The sequence below is a fragment of the Typopeltis vanoorti genome, chromosome 19, assembly GCF_054136105.1.
Source record: "Typopeltis vanoorti isolate ZY-2024b chromosome 19, IOZ_Tvanoo_1.0, whole genome shotgun sequence".
NCBI lineage: Eukaryota > Metazoa > Arthropoda > Arachnida > Uropygi > Thelyphonidae > Typopeltis > Typopeltis vanoorti.
The window spans coordinates 98,218,571-98,236,048 of record NC_143567.1 but is presented as its reverse complement, the minus strand read 5'-3'; the positions used below and the strand labels follow the sequence as shown (position 1 = coordinate 98,236,048).

At 35.2% G+C, this 17,478-nt stretch overlaps 1 protein-coding gene across 1 annotated transcript in view; it reads right to left on the bottom strand.

The window, feature by feature from the left end:
* LOC150096383 (LHFPL tetraspan subfamily member 2a protein-like) overlaps positions 1–17,013 on the bottom strand; it is a 69,263-nt gene extending 52,250 nt beyond the window's left edge. The window contains exon 1 of the mRNA XM_090409109.1: positions 16,468–17,013. The gene's annotated coding sequence lies outside the window, so the exon portion shown is untranslated. The remainder of the gene's footprint in view (positions 1–16,467) is intronic.
* Between the last annotated feature and the right edge of the window lie 465 nt (positions 17,014–17,478).

Here is a 17,478-nt window from a genome sequence, read left to right as displayed (position 1 = left end):
ACAGCAAGTATACCAACTCAATATTTCTAAAAACTATTTAACAGGAATATTTTAACAATTTCCACATTCAGTGGCGGCTCGTGCCTTGAAATCGTGGGGGTGCTGCAACTTTCGAAATATACATACACACTGTAAGCACAGTGTATACGTGTTTGGATAAAATATCAAAATTATGGTAAAAATTAAAAAAAAAAATAAACATGAAAAAACATTGTTTATTATCGATAAAATTATACAGTTTGGTATAATTCAAAATTACTTAAACATAAAATCTATTATCATAACCCCAATAATGTTCTAAAATAAAAACTATAACAAATGTTATGTCTTTAATTGTAATGTCCAAATATTTAAAGAGACGGAGTAAACATGATAAGCACTACGAACACTCTACTATTGCCGCAAACTGCATATAAACAACAGTGGAACTGCGCGACGGACAGTGCCGCATTACGCTAATAGCTCGCATCTCACTAGGACGTGTTTATGCTTGCGCGCGTAGCAAATACTAACAATATGACACTGTGGTAAACACAGTGCCGCTAGTGTCCTTCGCTCTGCTAAGTGCTACAAGATGGATTTTTATTCTTTTTTATACAAAATAAGAGAATTGTATAGAATTGTTGATGATAAAATTAAAGATTACAAGCAAATATAAATAAATTAATAAATATATTTATATATCGAAAACAAGTGGGGGTGCTGCAGTTCCGCAGTGCCTATGCACGAGCCACCCCTGTCCACATTACTGTATAAACGAAGGAAATGGGAATAAAAATTATATGAAGACCATCTATGTAAGGTTCTCAGAATACCTGAGTATAAATTTCTGTTTATCTAGTAAAAACTGAAAGTTGGTAGAGCTACATCGAACAAAATTAATGCTTAACAAATAAGTCACAAAAGAAAAAAAAAAACTTTTGAATTGATACCTAAGTATATATATTTTGGGGATTTACCAAGAGAATACTATGAAAGTAAAATACACTTGCAGAACTGATGGAATTTAGAAGACATAAAAATGCTCTGAAAAGCAAAATAATTCTCTGTTTAAAATAAAATTCCAACATTTCAATAAGAAATATATAATGTAATACACAGATCAAGATAAAACTATAATGGATAGTGGCATAAATGATAAATAAAAGCCCAAGTATATAGGTAATATGGCTAGATCAATGGTAACAGATTTTCAGAGAAAAAAAGACAAGAAGACAGAGAACAGCGAAATACTTTAGAATTAAAATTGATAGATTTGAAGAACAAGCAAAAAGAGATAACTAAAGACATGAGATTGAACTAAGGACATAACACGACTTAAGATAGTTCTTGCTATCTTAAGTCGTGTTATGACTTCTCTGCTTGTTGACCTCTCTGCTAACTGTTAACCACAGACATCTTCGCAAAGTTTTATACCATTTACCAGACTACAAACTTACACGTCTTTTGCTATTTATTTTGTAAAAATAAGTCGATAGAACAAGCAAAAAAAAATTGAGCTTACAGAGTACTCACCACTCTTCTTTGTAGCTTTTCTGTTAGTGAACGACCAATTGAAGAAGCTTTGCATATACATATGATTCAGCAGTTGAGACACAAGCATGTGATTGAAGATAAACTGCCACTAATCTTAAAAAATCGTGGCAATTTATGCCCTCCTTTCTGATTTGCGTTTACGTGTAGATCCACACTTTCCCTTGCAGGTTCGAAACCAAATCCAACAAAACAAGGCGGATAATCCTTATTCCAGTAGTATCCTATGTCTGCATATTGCGTGTATTCTTCTAGCCGGTTTGTCCGTTTTGAGGGGGCGAAAACCAGAGTTGCCGAGAGGGGAAAACCCACCATCACCAACGTATAAGATTGGCTAACTCACTGTTTCATTGCAAATACCTGATAAAGGTTCTGAAACCATAGGCTTGATTCAAACCCGGATCTTTCCAACTAAAGGGCTTGTTAAAAACTGAGTTACGGAGGCTCGGCAGTTTATTACAAAGAAAATGTGTTACATGCCAATCCGGTCAAAACCCCCAAGCCTATTTTATCTTAATATATACACCAAAAATATCCAGAATATCTGGGTGACCGGGTACTGACATTTAATACACATCAAAAGAATTTAGTGCAAGGAACAACGTTCCACAAAAGACTGATCTCATCGATGCACCTGCTGATACCATGAAGACTGTAGCTCTTTCCTTATGTTTTGCATTTGTGGAGTATGCATGCATGCATGCATGTTTGGTATGGATAAATTCATTCAACACGCTTTCAAACCTGATGCAGTATTAATTATTGTTGCAGCAACAACAACTACGAAGCTAGAAATCTGGCAAAAATCAATTGATGACAGCACATCAGCAATGAGCTACAATTGCAACTGTGATAAAAGCTACCACCTTGCAAGCATCTAGATTGAAATATTCGTAAGTGCCTGAACAAGCTAAGCACCAAGAAAGGAAAATCCAAAAACAACCTTAAAAATCGGTTATATGAAAGATTCGGACCTTTGCAAGTATGGAAACCATGACCATCTTTTTGTTTATACCCGATTGGCTAAACCTTGCACAACCAGAGATTTGAATGAGTACACAGATGTTACTGTCTAGTGAGGAAAGTTCTAGACTGATCTACATCCAACTTTGAACACTTATGTTCTTTCTTGTATATGTTAACTTGTATTACTATTGTTTTATTGTACATTGCAAAGTGTATGTCTTGTTCAATAACTATGCAATTTAACTTCTGAATTTTGTGTTGTTTCCAATAGATACAAAATAAATAAGAACATGAAATCGATATGTCATATCCGTTTAATGCGTATATTCTCCAGTCGATCTGTCTGCTTTTCAGGAATAAAAGTTCAAGTTTCTAGGTGGGAAAATCCTGTTTACACAGGATTTTCCCTCCTAGAATGTCTTATGACAACGAGATAGAGGAAAAGTAACAAAGCTAAAAATAAAAGTATTTTACTGGAGCATTTTCGGGGACACTGAAACACATAGGTTTACAGTGACTCCAATGGTGGTTCTGAACAACAGGGATAATAAGGATGCTAAATATCATCCGTTAATAAATATTAACAGATCTTACTGCATGGAGTACTCATTCGTAGAAAACCATATTCTTTGAAATGATCCGAGAGAATCATAAAAGGCGCGTTTCATTTGCCTGCCTCGGCTCCTGTTTCTTGTGCACTCACTTTATTAACCGACTATTAAGCTACGCACTGAAGTCTACGAGGCTATGGCCTTGACAGGCATTAAAAAAAAAAAAAAGTGGCCTTCTAATGCATTCACAGCCACCCTGTTTATATCCTGCTGCAGCTGATATGTAACCCAGAATTAATCTGATCATCAGATGAATAGAACGAAATTCTTGCAAAGTGACATCATAAACGGTGGACTATCTTGTACTACGTACAAGATAGCTCACAGTTTAGCTTAGCATGTCTGATACCGAAGCCCACGACTAGTACAATAACGTACCTGGTAATATCTCACCATTTTGAATATTTTCCTGTAAAGGAACTGTTTTAGGAATATATACAATTTCATCAAATGTCGCCTAGCTAAAACAGCAGTGTTTCGAACATTATTTCGAAAAAAAAAAATTAATTAAATAGAGAATGAATGACAAAAGAAATTCATGGAGGTAAGAAGATATGGAGTATTTTTTTTTCGTATCCACATGAGCTTTTTTTTTAGTACGAGTACCAGGATAGAAAAAAAAGCAAAATAAATAAAACTTATTAAAAAATTAAGTGTTCAGAGATATGGATTTGGAAGGACTAAAGAACAAACTGTGGAAAAAATTATTGCGGAATTCATTAGACATGAGAATTATGAATATATATAATAGCGTGTATTTTATTATTATTCAACCATCTCGTAGATGGTTGAATAAATAACAACTACTTACGTTGTTATTTATTAAAATAATTAGAAATACGTTACTCCAAAATGTATATTACATGCTATTATATTCATAATTCTCACATCTAATGAATTCCACAATAATTTTTCCACTATTTGTTCTTGAGTCTTTCCAAATCCATATCTCTGAACACTTAATTTTTAATATGTTTTATTTATTTTGCTTTTTTTTTTCTATCCTGATTCGGCCTTTAACGTTGACTGCTACGTATGCCAAATGGTTATTACTATTATTGCACTTTTTTTTCCCGTCCTCTTCCTCCACTGCTGCATATTTTTCCGGTGCAATTTCTCTTTCTGCCTTATCTATAACACTGCGCAAGGAAATGAAAGTGGAGATAAAACTTCGTGCTTCTTCCATAACTTGTATCATAGTTTCCTCGTGCCCTGAGGTGGCGAAGGAGTCAGTTGAATGTGTTGATACTCTCGCATCACAACTAAGACAAATCACGAAAAATACACATGCACGCAAGTACATAACGCAACTAATTATTTTCTGCTTCGGCAGTTACTTTGAACAATCCCATCTTATCCCCTCAAAAACACCTGCAGCAATTACACACACACACACACACACACACACCACCACCACCACCAGTGTAAGCGTTCGCTCTCTGCTAACGATTCCCTCAGTCGACAGGTCGTCACGCGGGATTAACGTAATCCAACCTTTTCCACAAAGTAGGCGAGAGTGGCATTGATGTCGTATCCTCATTACGACTTAGATAAACTCATTTAAGACAGATCGATGAAAAGCGTCATTCTCGAAATTCCTCCATGCATACTGTCAGTGTCATATCTGACCTCCTCCGCTGCACTTCCGGAATGCTAACCTCTGGCTGAATGACGTCAGTAATTTATCTCGTCATGTCATATCCTTCGTAATTAGGTTAACACTTGCTTAATGCAAGACAGAAATTTGACAGCTTGCGTAATTGTGAATTCAGTGATGTTGGACAGGATGGTTCGTGTGTGTGTGTGGGTGGGTGGGTGGGTGTGTGTGTGTTTTGAAAGAAAGCGAGAAAGGAATTGTGTTCCTGTGCCTTTGTAATTATCTCTTCTATTGCAATTATGGAGCCAAAGCATACATACTAATAATTAAATTTGCATCTCTAGAAAAAGATATTGCAGAATTTCCATTTGTCTGATAATGAAAGAAAAAAAAAAAAAGACGTGACTCGTAGCCTGTTAACTTTCAATCTCACAACAAAGACGCCGCATTGCATTCGCTAAAATGCGCATCGCCTTTCATGAATTTCATTTAGTGCGCTGGTTTGCCTCGTGAGGCGGAACTTTAACAATCGGTTTTTATCTGGATGAAACGCTTTGCAAGTCCACCCCTGATGGATCCGTGTCTGGCTCCCGCATCACGAACACAGTGATGTATTGATTTGTTACCTGCCAAACAACCCTGATTAGTTTCTGTTCCGTCTGACTGCTCGACGACGGATCGGAGATTGCTCTAAGTTCGTTGCGCGATTAAGGGCACTGCCCACTACAGTCACAAGAACATAGAAGTGCGGTGTGGAAGGGGTAGCGATTTATCTCCGATATCACGTGCAGCCATTGTAACTAACGTTCGGTGCATTAGGAAGTCTATAAGTGGTAGTTAATATCTATGTAATTGCATCTCTATATTTCCGGAACACTTCGTGCAAGCAGCAAGAGCAGTGTTACTGATTTCAATCAATTCAAAGGAGTAATGGACACGAGAATTTTTTCTAAGGAAAACACCACACATATTATAAAAGTTGTATACATTTAGGAACAGAAAATACACTACACCTGCTGCACATTCAATTTTCTGAGTGATAATTAACTACAAAGCTAAAATTATTACTGATCATTCATGTGACACGATTTTAGTTCCAATAATATTTCAAAAACAAACGTCGTCTACTTAGAAATTTTTATCGTCATCATCAAGTTGTAACGGTCCCTTAGGACTTTCTAAATACAGAATATATTTCAATATACTTCAGTAGCTAAACATAAACTACTCACTCAAGCAGTTATTCAAAACTAAAGGATGTTAAGTGTTCTGTAGTATTGACATTCGAAAAAACAAAGAACTGGATTCATTTAACAAACGAGCAAAGCAAAATTAAATCATACTTTTTTTTTTATTATTTTCACGTTACTACATCTGAAAAGTATAAACGTGTCCTAGTTTAATCGTAGCCATTCTTAGCGTTGCTCTCCCTTCACTATTTATATCTAATGGACTAATTTCTATGTACATTGCAACCATAAGCACATACTGAGAACAGAAGGGGGAGGATAAAGAAAGCACCTATTCTAGGTTAAAAATTAACTTCTTTCTTAGAATTGAAAATTTCTAAACAGGATATAGAAATCAATCGTTTCATATTTTACATCTCCGACATCATTAGCATTTTTGGTACCAGCTGACCTAAACCAATATACATAACCTAAGTTAAAACCAGTTTAATTTTTTTTTAAACTAGTTTCGACAACACACACACACACACACACACACACACACACGCGCGCGCGCGCGCGAGGTTGCAAAACCTGTAGTGCATCAGTGCTACGTGTGAGAAAGTGCTAAAGGAAAAAGACTGAACCTGCTGATGTGTGTGTTTCTTGACCAGACGGAGGTTGTAGTCCTCGGGAAAAAAAATGTAAAGGATGCTTTTTTTCCCTTTTGTTTTTCTTCCAAATAACACAGATAGATATAATGTAACAGAAGTTGGTTTGGTAGTTCGAAACAGGACAGTCAACAGATGTTGGCTGTCCTGTTTCGAACTTGTGTTTTTATATGCTTTAAGAAAAGCGAAAAGAATGTTGGTAGTCAGTTCGATAGAACAGAGCCTATGAAAACAGAGAGACGGAATACGTCATCTGACAATCAAACTGTCCTCTTCTGTACACTATAAAGCATTTGTATGGAGGATTTTGGTGAGCTACCTCAAATGCAAGAACACTTAGTATAAGATTAGTTGGATTTCATATGCATATAATGTTAGCAGTTCTACATTTAATACAAGTTTCCCACAGAAGAGAAGTGATGTATTGAATGAAAGAGATATTTTTTTAGACTGAAGAGGCTATGGATGTGAACTCTATGCCAGCAAAAGCTAGAGGTGTAAGTCAGCTTAAAAAAAGAAAACTAATCTTGAAGTTCAATAGGCTGTTGTCACCTCAAACTGAGAATACAAAGGAAGTTTGATAACAGAATTTTATTTCTAAAAAGTTTTTTCACCCCGTTATAAATTAAATGAAAAAAAAGCCAAGAAATTGTATTCTTGTTTAATCCTTTATTCAAGTATAAGCAAAGAAAATCGGCGCATAAGTATCTTCAAGACTAGACTACTTGTATCTGGAAGATAATGATTTCAGATTAATTTACTTAGTATCCATGCAAAGCGCATATCCTTTCGGGAGTGTATAATGGAAAAAGACCCGAGAATATATGCAGTGAGTTTCTAAGAGAGAGAGAGAGAGGGCCTTGGTCATATACTAGAGATGGCCCCAGGCTGGCCTTAACTTTGGGTGTGTTACAGCAGTACTAACTGAGTGCAAGAGAGGTAGAAGCATTACCTTGGCAAGCAATTGAAAAGTCGAATACTATTTAAGCAGAAAATAAGTTTCTGCAATTTTGCTCTTTCAAATTTGGATTTAAATGTGTTGATTTTTAACAGCTGTTGTGAAATAAAGCGTAAGCTAAGTGACAAGCTGGAGTGCTTGTCTCAAATCATTTGAAATATGTCGATTTTTGGAATTCTTTGGTACTTGTTGGTTTGGATTACGATTGTGAATTTGGATGCGATGGGGAATGAATGCTTTCGTACTAGCAAGGAGATAAATAATCAGAAAGGTTAGTAGCTATCAGAACTTTTTTTGATTATTGATCTGTGATGATTTTCGGCAGTCCAAATACCTAATATTCGCAGCTCAAATTCCATCTCTAATTTCACTAATCAAGCTGAAAGGAATGGTGAGATAGTTGCTGTTAATAATCATTTATACACCCTCACCAAAGTACGTGATTATCCTCACTATCACTCCGATGTTCTGGACCTTTCCAGAACCGGGAGCAACCTGTCCTGTCCATCCTATCCTCAACAGTGTTCCTGCATACCGATATACTCGAATTCAGTTTTGATACAATCTGGAAAAGTAGGTGCTAGAAGGAGTATCCTTTAGCGGATTGGAAGCTTCCTGATATCAGCGCTACCAGGTTCGGTACTGCTTCACGAGATGCGTTTGTGTACTATCCGGTTATAAGTTTCGGTCTTGTCGAGCACACGACTTGAAAACTAATTTTTTTATTGCTGCTAGTGGTAACTGGAATTATTCATGATATTTCATTATTTATCATCAAATAATTCAAAAACAAAAACGAAAGAGGTTGGAGACTCCAGAAATAATCACATATCCGACAATCAACCTTAAAATGGCACGGCAACGATAAAAACTAAAAGCATAAAAGGTCGATGAAAGGAATGGAATACGTCAAGAAGGATCACATTCAGTAAAAACTGCACTATCTGATTAGAGGAAGTAGATTATGCATTATCGATGCGATTTTTTCATTTTTTTTCCCTTTCTTTCAGTCAAAAAATACGGCTAGAATGATTTATTACTAGCTAAATACTGCCACTGGCGAGGATATTATAAGTTCTGACGATAAGCGGATTGTGACGTGAAGGGAAAATTGTCTGGTAATCCATATCAAAAAAGGACACGAAATACAGCGTGCGATGTCTTATTCTTAATGGTGTTTCTCTCTCAGTGTGTGTGTGTGTGTGTGTGTGTGTGTGTGTGTGTGTGTGTGTGTAATGTTAGCTTATGCAGCATTTTATTACACTAAGCTTTTTTCTTTCAAATGTGACAATATATTATTTACTTTCTAAACGGTATGCATTTCTCGGATATTTCTTTATATACAAATATCTCATGATTCTATGATAATAAAAAAAGATCATCTGTATAATATTCAAAATCTATAGGGAATATCGGAGTGCTAAAAAAATGTGCAATTCAATTTTTCTTACAAAAAAAATGCAGCATTTATAACACTTTTGAAACTTTTAATGAACAGTCATTTTGCTAAAAGCTATCCACCTGTATACGTTCAATGTGGCATAATCCTCGTATGCCACGTTAAACTCGCCTTTACCTCTTCACTGTACGAGGAGGAAGTATTCGAGCTGTTGCATAAACTGAATAAGATTTCTGTAATGGCAACTGATGAAATATCAGCACGGATACTAAAAGAGTGTTCAGCTGAACTGTCTATTTCTTTGACCAGGCTGTTTGATATGAGTCTCAGAACAGGGAAGATTCCACAGAAGTGGAAAGAATGTATGGTAATCCATTACACAAGGGTGGTGCAAAGACTGATGTATCCAACTCTCGACCAATCGGTATCTCAGGAGTGGTGGTGAAGATTTTCGAATGGTTGGTTATGGATCGCATTCAGAAATGGGTTTGCAGAGAATCTCTACTTTGCAATGAACAGCATGGGTTTACTATGGGAAAGTCATGTTTTAGCAACTTGCTCACATTCTATAACAATGATACCATTGAACTAGACGAGGGAAATGGATACACCATGATCATTTTGGATTTTGCTAAGGCTTTTGACAGAATACAGCATAGAATACTGTTGCATAAATAGGAGAATATGGGATTGGATTATTAACTATTGGCATGGTTAAGAGGATGACTGACTGACATTGTGTGTGTGTGTGTGTGTGTGTGTGTGGTTGAATCTTGCATCTGTGAATCTGCAAGATTCAAGGTAAGCAGTGGTGTGCCTCAAGGATCAGTCCTTGGTCCAGTGTTATTCAATTTGTACATTAATGACAATGGGAGGGATTTGACATGCGACATAGCTATTTGCTGATGATTCAAAGATAGGTAGGGTAATAAGGAGTGCTGCTGATATGCAGTAGTTGCAGGATGATTTTAATAGGCTAGAATTGTGGGCGTGCGTAAATAGCTATCATTTCAATGTTAATAGATGTAAGGTCATATACTTTGGTGTGATTAGATATCCAATGTCGTATTATTGGTGGGATTATACTTGAAGAAACTGATAAGGCTAGGGATCTTGGAGTTTTAGTAGACAGGAAGTTGAAGTTCAAGAGTCATATAGCAAAAACTGTAAATACAACTGAGAGAATAATTGCAATGCTGAAACCCTTGACATGTAAAGATAAGAAGTAATTTTTCCTCATCAGATCTCACTTGAACTATTGCGCACAGGTCTGGTCGCCTGGTTTCCGTGGTGATTCTGATACAGTGGAAAGAGTGCAAAAGAGAATGTCGAAAATGATATCAGGATTGTGGATGAAGACAGATTGAAAATTTGTAGGCTGCAGGACACTAGCAAACAGGAGAAAAAGGGTGATATGATTGAGACTTACAAACTTCTTACAGGGTTATTTATATAATTTCAGTAAATGGAATTTTTCATTTTATGGAGAGTGGGGAAAGGACGCGAGGATATCGTTGGAAGTTGAGAATGAATGCTGTCAAGAATTGGGTGAGGGCTAGATTTTTTTTTTTCAGAGTGGTGCATGATTGCAATGAATTGCCGTTGGATGTTGTGTGTCCAAGTAGCGTGAAGGAATTCAAGAACAAGTATGACAGATGGTGCGAATAGTAAGGCCTCTCGATGAGTGCTGAATCCTTGGAGGCCTCTTTTAATAATAATAATATTTTTTATTGATCTCAAAATATTTATATATTTATATATATATATATATATACAGTAATTGTCTTAAATGACATTCCAACATGTTATGTTACAAAGTACAGAAACTAAGTGCTGCAGATTATGGTTAATTTTCCACATTAGGTTTCTAAAAAAAATGTGAATAATTTTTATTATTAAAATTATAATTATATATTACGCGTTTACAAAACATATTGTTCTGGGTTTTTTAACAATGAAATTCAGAAAAAATTTTATTTTTTATGTATTAAAAAGTTACTGTAGTTGGTGATTTATAGTTGGAGTTGAATAATAATACATTTTTACAGTATTTATGCAATAAAAATAAATTATATATATTTACAATTTTTGCTTTAATGTATTTAGGCACTGTAACTGCAGCTATTTTTCTGAAAACCGTATTGTACGATTTATTGTATTTGTATTGTACCTAAGTACGATCTGCTTCATAATTTGATTGATAATTGGTAGTGTTGCTATGGGTCTGTAATTACTGATTAAATTTCTTTTTCCATGTTTGTATATGGGTGTGATTATGGCAGTCTTTAACATACTTGGTATTTGTCCGGTTTTAAATAGTTTATTTATTAATTTTAGTAGGATAGGGCTTAGGTTAGTTGAGTGTTGCTTGATATCCTTAGTTCTTATGCTTTCGATTCCTGGGCCTTTGTTTGGTATGATTTGTTGTGTTACAGAGAGAAGTTTTACTTCCTTTATGGTTGGGAACCATCATGTGGAACCACAATAATAATAATAATAATAATAATAATAATAATAATAATAATTCCTTCTCCTAGTTGTAACAGCTCACTTTTTATTCTGAAATCTTTTCTAGTTCCTGACCATTTAAATGAAATAAGAGTTGAAAACCGCAGTGTTTTTCAGACTCGAATCTCGGAATTTTTATCCAGCTGAGCAGCCAAACCGGCCAGAGAACACACGCAATTCACATACTGACATCATAGCCCTAGTTTCTTATAATGCCAACCAATTCACCCAATCTTTGATGCACTCGCTGGGCCGTGAATCTCAATACTGTTATTTTCGGGAAGTTTCGCATGCATACGAGTCAACACAGAAATTTGTTTCTTGTAGTTGTTTCATTAAATGCGGTTTACTCTATCAGGGTTGTTAGTCTAACACATAATTAACAAACTCCGAGGATTAGTATATTGGTGGGGAGAGAACAAGCCAGATCTCAGTGGGATTATCCTCACGACAGCTCTTCTGACTAAACGTCTCCGCACATCCGTTCGTCATTTCCTATTTTGTCGCCACAGTTATGAAGTTGGAACCTGCTGCTGCTCATTACCAGTAGCCTGGTTATCTCCTTTTAGGAAATTATTTCTCATAGGATCTGTCACTTACATATAGATTATTTAAATTCGTAGAGGAAATCAGAATTCTAAATAACGTCTTGAAAGTAAAAATTAGCAATAATAAAATGCAATAGTTTCATTGATAGTAACCTAAACTAGAGCGAAAAATTAAAAACAACTTTTAGATCCAAAAGCAGTAATTTTTATCCATTTTAATTTTAATGTGAGAGTATGGGTGAATTAACGATGATTATACCATTTCATTCACATATATTTCACAAAATATCATAAAATTAATTTATAAATAAATACAGAAAATGAAAAAATATCAAAGTGCTTTAAAAACATTGATAAATCTAATAAAGAAACAATTTTGATTAAACGATATTGATGCAAACCATGCCACTACTCACTAGCACCTCTGTTATTGTTTATATGCGTTTTTAAATAATCTAAATAGATAAAGTAAAAACTTCTAAGAGTTCATTTCTTGGCCATCATATGGCTCTCGGTTATTCTTTCAGAGCGAATTTCATAATAATAATAAAAGAGATGTTATCAGAGGATGCCATAACAGTGGCCAATTCGTTCGTGACATCGGTAAAAGATTGCATAATTCAAACTCGAATGCAGACAACATTATTAGTGATGGAAATGATGGTACAAACATCAAGGAAACCAAAGGATGCTCAGAAAGTGGTATGGAAATCTCTGCAGTCCGATGTGAAAACCACCAAACAGGGCTTCAAAGAACCTATAGGGTTAGTAGAGCACTGCACAGTTTCTGTTTTCATGTAAAAGGTAACATTCTACTTACGATGGTCTTATTGATAATTAACATAAGTTAAATATCGATAAGACCTAGAAATTAAGGGGATAAAAATCCCTTGTTGTTTTATAGCCAGTAAGCGACACTTAAGATCGCGAACTACGATCTATGAGTTTCATGCCGAAAAACTATCGGCGTAGGCAATTCGAAGCAAAGGTGGAGCAAGATCCCTCACTATTCTTGATATTTTCTCACAATGTAAAACACAGCTCTTAGGGGATGTAATAATGTCATTACATTAGTGTTATTACATTACGTTACATTTTTTCGGCATGAAACTCATAGATCGTAGTTCGCGATCTAAAGTTTCGCTTACTGGCTATAAAACAACAAGGGATTTTTATCCCCTTAATTTCTATTAAGGTTGCCAGAAAACTAGCCGTTTGGCTTTTTATCTTAACTATCGATAAGACCATCATAAGTAGAATTCTGGGAGCGGTGAAGTCCATATCCAATTGGATGGGCAAATGAAGTCTGGCCATAGATGTAATGATCTGCAGAACAGGCGATGCATCAGATCAAGGTGCTGTTTCTTTCAAATGTCGCCTTCACTTCTTAAATATCTCCTTTTCTACACGACAATGTACCATGCCATACGGTAGATTCCAGTGTTACGTGGTTTGAGGAAAAACATGACTGGTCTGTACAGAGTTGCGATCTCAATATAGTCGCACACTTTTAATAAGTGACGGAACGAAGGTGTGAGCAGACTAATGAGTCTAAAACGGTACAACAGATTGAACCAAGAAATGTCAATAATACATCGTTCATATCAGAACCTGGTGGGGAGTGTGCTCAGAAGAGAGGAAAATGCGATCGGGGTAAAGTAGCGCACACACGTTAAGTAGCTGACTGACAACTAATAATGCTCCATTTTACACTATCCTATTATGTTTTGCAGTTCAAGAAAATTCTATTCCAAACTGGGAAACACGCGTTTTATTTTCGGAAACCGTGGAATTGTTTATCAGGAGTCGTATGATAAAAGTATATCATCGGGTCCACAATTCTTTGCTAACAAAATAAAATAAATAAAAAAAAATCATTTGTGTCTGATAAAGCCGAACGTCGGAAATTCGAGTTTAAAACACGAAACAGTTTCCATTTCTCACGCTATCATCAAACTGCTACAATTCCGTATCCCGTCAAGGATGAATACTTCTGAGTGTGCTCATGTCTTCATGGCGCATGCATTCACTTTGCAGCGGTTTTGCTTGGTGGCCGATGGTTGCAGACGCGAAGAGACCTGGTGGTGGTGCAGGGTTTCATGATTTTAATAAATAATCACATTTTAACACTGAGGGGCCTCCCAAAGAAAACTTGTAGAATTAAACATACGACAATTGATAATTAGAAAACAACCCTAAACGTGAATACGTTATGTCACCCTCGCCTGTTAATAACAATACACAATCGTTACTGTAGCTCTATAAATCGGTGCTAGAGGTACTATTTACAATATACAGAGAATTTCCCCACCTGGTTGGCCGAGGTGACAGCTGACCCGCTCCCTAACCAACAAGTTGCGGGGACGCCATGAGCATGGATGCCACATAGAAAGCCTAAAATAGACAGCACTATTAATAACACAAAAGCGTGTAGTCACAAGCTTCAAACTATCTTCTATTAACTCCATGCAGCGAACTGTATAATTATATGACGGACTCACGTAGGTATGGTGCACACCCATAGAACGTTTATGGAAGGATTATAATTCTGTCAATAAATATATGAAGGATATAGCATTATGGTGCGTGGCTGTTCTCCAGTTTGATAATTCCTAGTCATGAAATAGCTTAAGTGTGTTGCTTGAGCATTGTGAAATTCTGTACAGTTTTATTATACCTGTATACAATTTCACAATGCTCAAGCGACTAGGAATTACCAAACTGGAGAACAGCTACACGCACCACAATGCTATATCCTTCAATACGAAGGATATAGCATGCTCTATGACTTCCTAGTCCACAAGGGAGTGTTGCGAGGATAAATAATGAGGAAACCCCACCATCGCTTGTTCAAGATCCTAATCTCAATTTCATCTACCATTATCTGGAGTTGCACTGCTCAGGAATGTACTTTGTCGGACAACTGTTTCTTATCGCCGACGCTATGAAAATAAGAGTCATCAGTTAGGTCTAACGTGATCAATAACTAATTAAAAGCAACAGGCCTGATATCGTCAGGTGCTTATAATACTCATATTTTAACGAATTATATTGAAAATCATGAACTTTATAATATTCAGCTATAAAAATCACATTACATCGGTTTTATAATTATTTGTTACAATTATAAAAAAGCCTCTTAGCAATATTTTTTTACATGGATACAGCAATTCATGGAAAAATACAAAGAAAATAATTTTTTTTATGAATTCTTGGTGCAGCTAATTAAAGAACACTTAATTATATAGTAAAAAGCTTACGGGCAACTAATGCTTCTGGTGAGGAAGAATCTGAAAATTATTATATTTCCTCTTGCGTGCCCGTTTCTAATTACTGAGAACATTAAAAATAATATTGTTCATCAAAATTCAACAAACTGATTATAAATTTCTTTAATTTACTGCGAAATAATATTAATAAGAATAATACTGCAAAACAAAATGTTTGCTAGTTTCAATTTAGAATTTAGTCTCTAAAAATAAAGCTGAGAAATGTAAAGCAATAAAGCTATATTTTCTAACGATATTTTTCGTGATTCATTTTATGAATATTTAAAAAGGAGCAATAATAATGGTTAAACATTAACGTTATTACTTAGATCTGATTATCATTTCGGAAAATGGATCCAAGTTCGCAATGTCGTAATTCATCGATCAAGTTCAGACTTGCGATTATAATCTTTAAGACTAAAATTTGAAGTGGTATGTTTACATGTTACTTGGAACTTTGAAACTACACACAAGTTAAATTCATTACATTACAGCGAACTTGTAAAGCTGTATCTATTTTTTAACAGACGTACACAAATAACAAAAAGCAGACGAAATTTCACACATACGAGACTATCAGTAAACAAGTACAGAATCATTTAGTAATTCACAGTGTGCGAAAATAACTCACTATTTAAATAAAATGACAGTATGCATTAAATAAATTAATACTTATAATAAAAATGACTGCAATAAAATAAAAAATAATTATATAATAGGAAATTAAAGTTATATTATTTGATGTACTGAAACTGTATCTGAAATATTAAAGAACACTTTGGGTATACGTATTCTTTCAGGGTCAGTTTAATAACTTGTGATTATAACCTTAAGAAAAAACTTGACGACGTTATTTAGGACTTTGAAACTACGCACATCGCAAAGTTGTAAAGCTATCTATTTTTAAGAGACGAACATTAAAAAGTAGCTGATGTTTCACTCTTACGACAGCTGACAAATATAGAATCACGAGTGCTGTGCGCGAAATAAACTTTTAAATAAAAAGACAGTTTGTATTGAATAAATTAATATTTATAAAAAAAAAAAATGAACTGTAACAAAATAAATGCTCGAAAATAGTAATATAATAGTAAAGTTATATTATTTGATGTATACCAAAGTTCTGTTTTAATATGGAATATTAAAGAATACTAAACTTAAATTTTAAATACTCTGAGTAGATATTCTTAGTGACATTTTAATAATAAGAAAATAAAAAAATAAGAATAAAAACTTACCAGAAAATTCACCAAAACATTATAGCCTGTTTACTTATTGAATATAAACTTTTCACGCTACTTCCAGAACGAAAAATGAAATTTTAAGATTCATGACTGTTTTCTCTAACTGTAAAGTTCACTTAGCCATAACTGATTTATATACAAAGAGTTTAAGTTGCCATTAAGATATCTTTGTGTTCTGCAATACTGACGTACATAGTTAAAAAGAAATTTATGGCATTCGTATTATGTCACGATGCACGTATCCACTTACTGAACGACACTTCTTGCAGTTGGCGCGACGGACGTCAATATGAACGGATCCAGTGTACCTTATGCGCTCGCGTAGACTGCTCGAGGAGCCTTGGACGCTGTGATCATAACGGTCGCCTACAAATAGGCGCGCTCTTAGAAAAGAGTACTACCACTTGATGAAGAGGGAGGACTAGAGAGGAATAGACATCACTTGTATGCCTTCGCACGTGGGTTTAGGTTCCACGTGCGCAATGACAGGGAATAAGGGACGCTGATCTATTTAAATTTGATAGATGATCAGTCCCGCCCACTAAAATCAGTAGCATCAGGCCTGCGTATTTATCCGTTGACAGCACGTGTACAGCCACTATTCTTAGTCGACTAGCTAGAGAATGAGGCTCGTGCAGTGTGGGAGTGACTGATTGCTTCTTTTAGCGTTTGGCACATGACAGTATAAAAGGAAGTACAAATTCCATTTAGGTGAGGTAGTTCTTTCGTGTGCAACGCGGAAAGTGGCCTTTTCTTGTTTTCACTCATTGCATGAAATTAAAAAAAAAAAAAAAAAAAAAACGTGAGTAGCTCTTCAAATGAAATACACTGAGTTTCTGTTTGCAAACATTATGATGAAAAGCTCCAAACTGCAATTAATTTTGAATGACATGACATTAACTCTTTAAAAGTTACGTATTTCATTATTCAGTTTTGGTTTAAGTGCCTATATTGCTCATTAATCTACGTCCATAACAGAATCTGTCAATACAAATAAATAAGAGA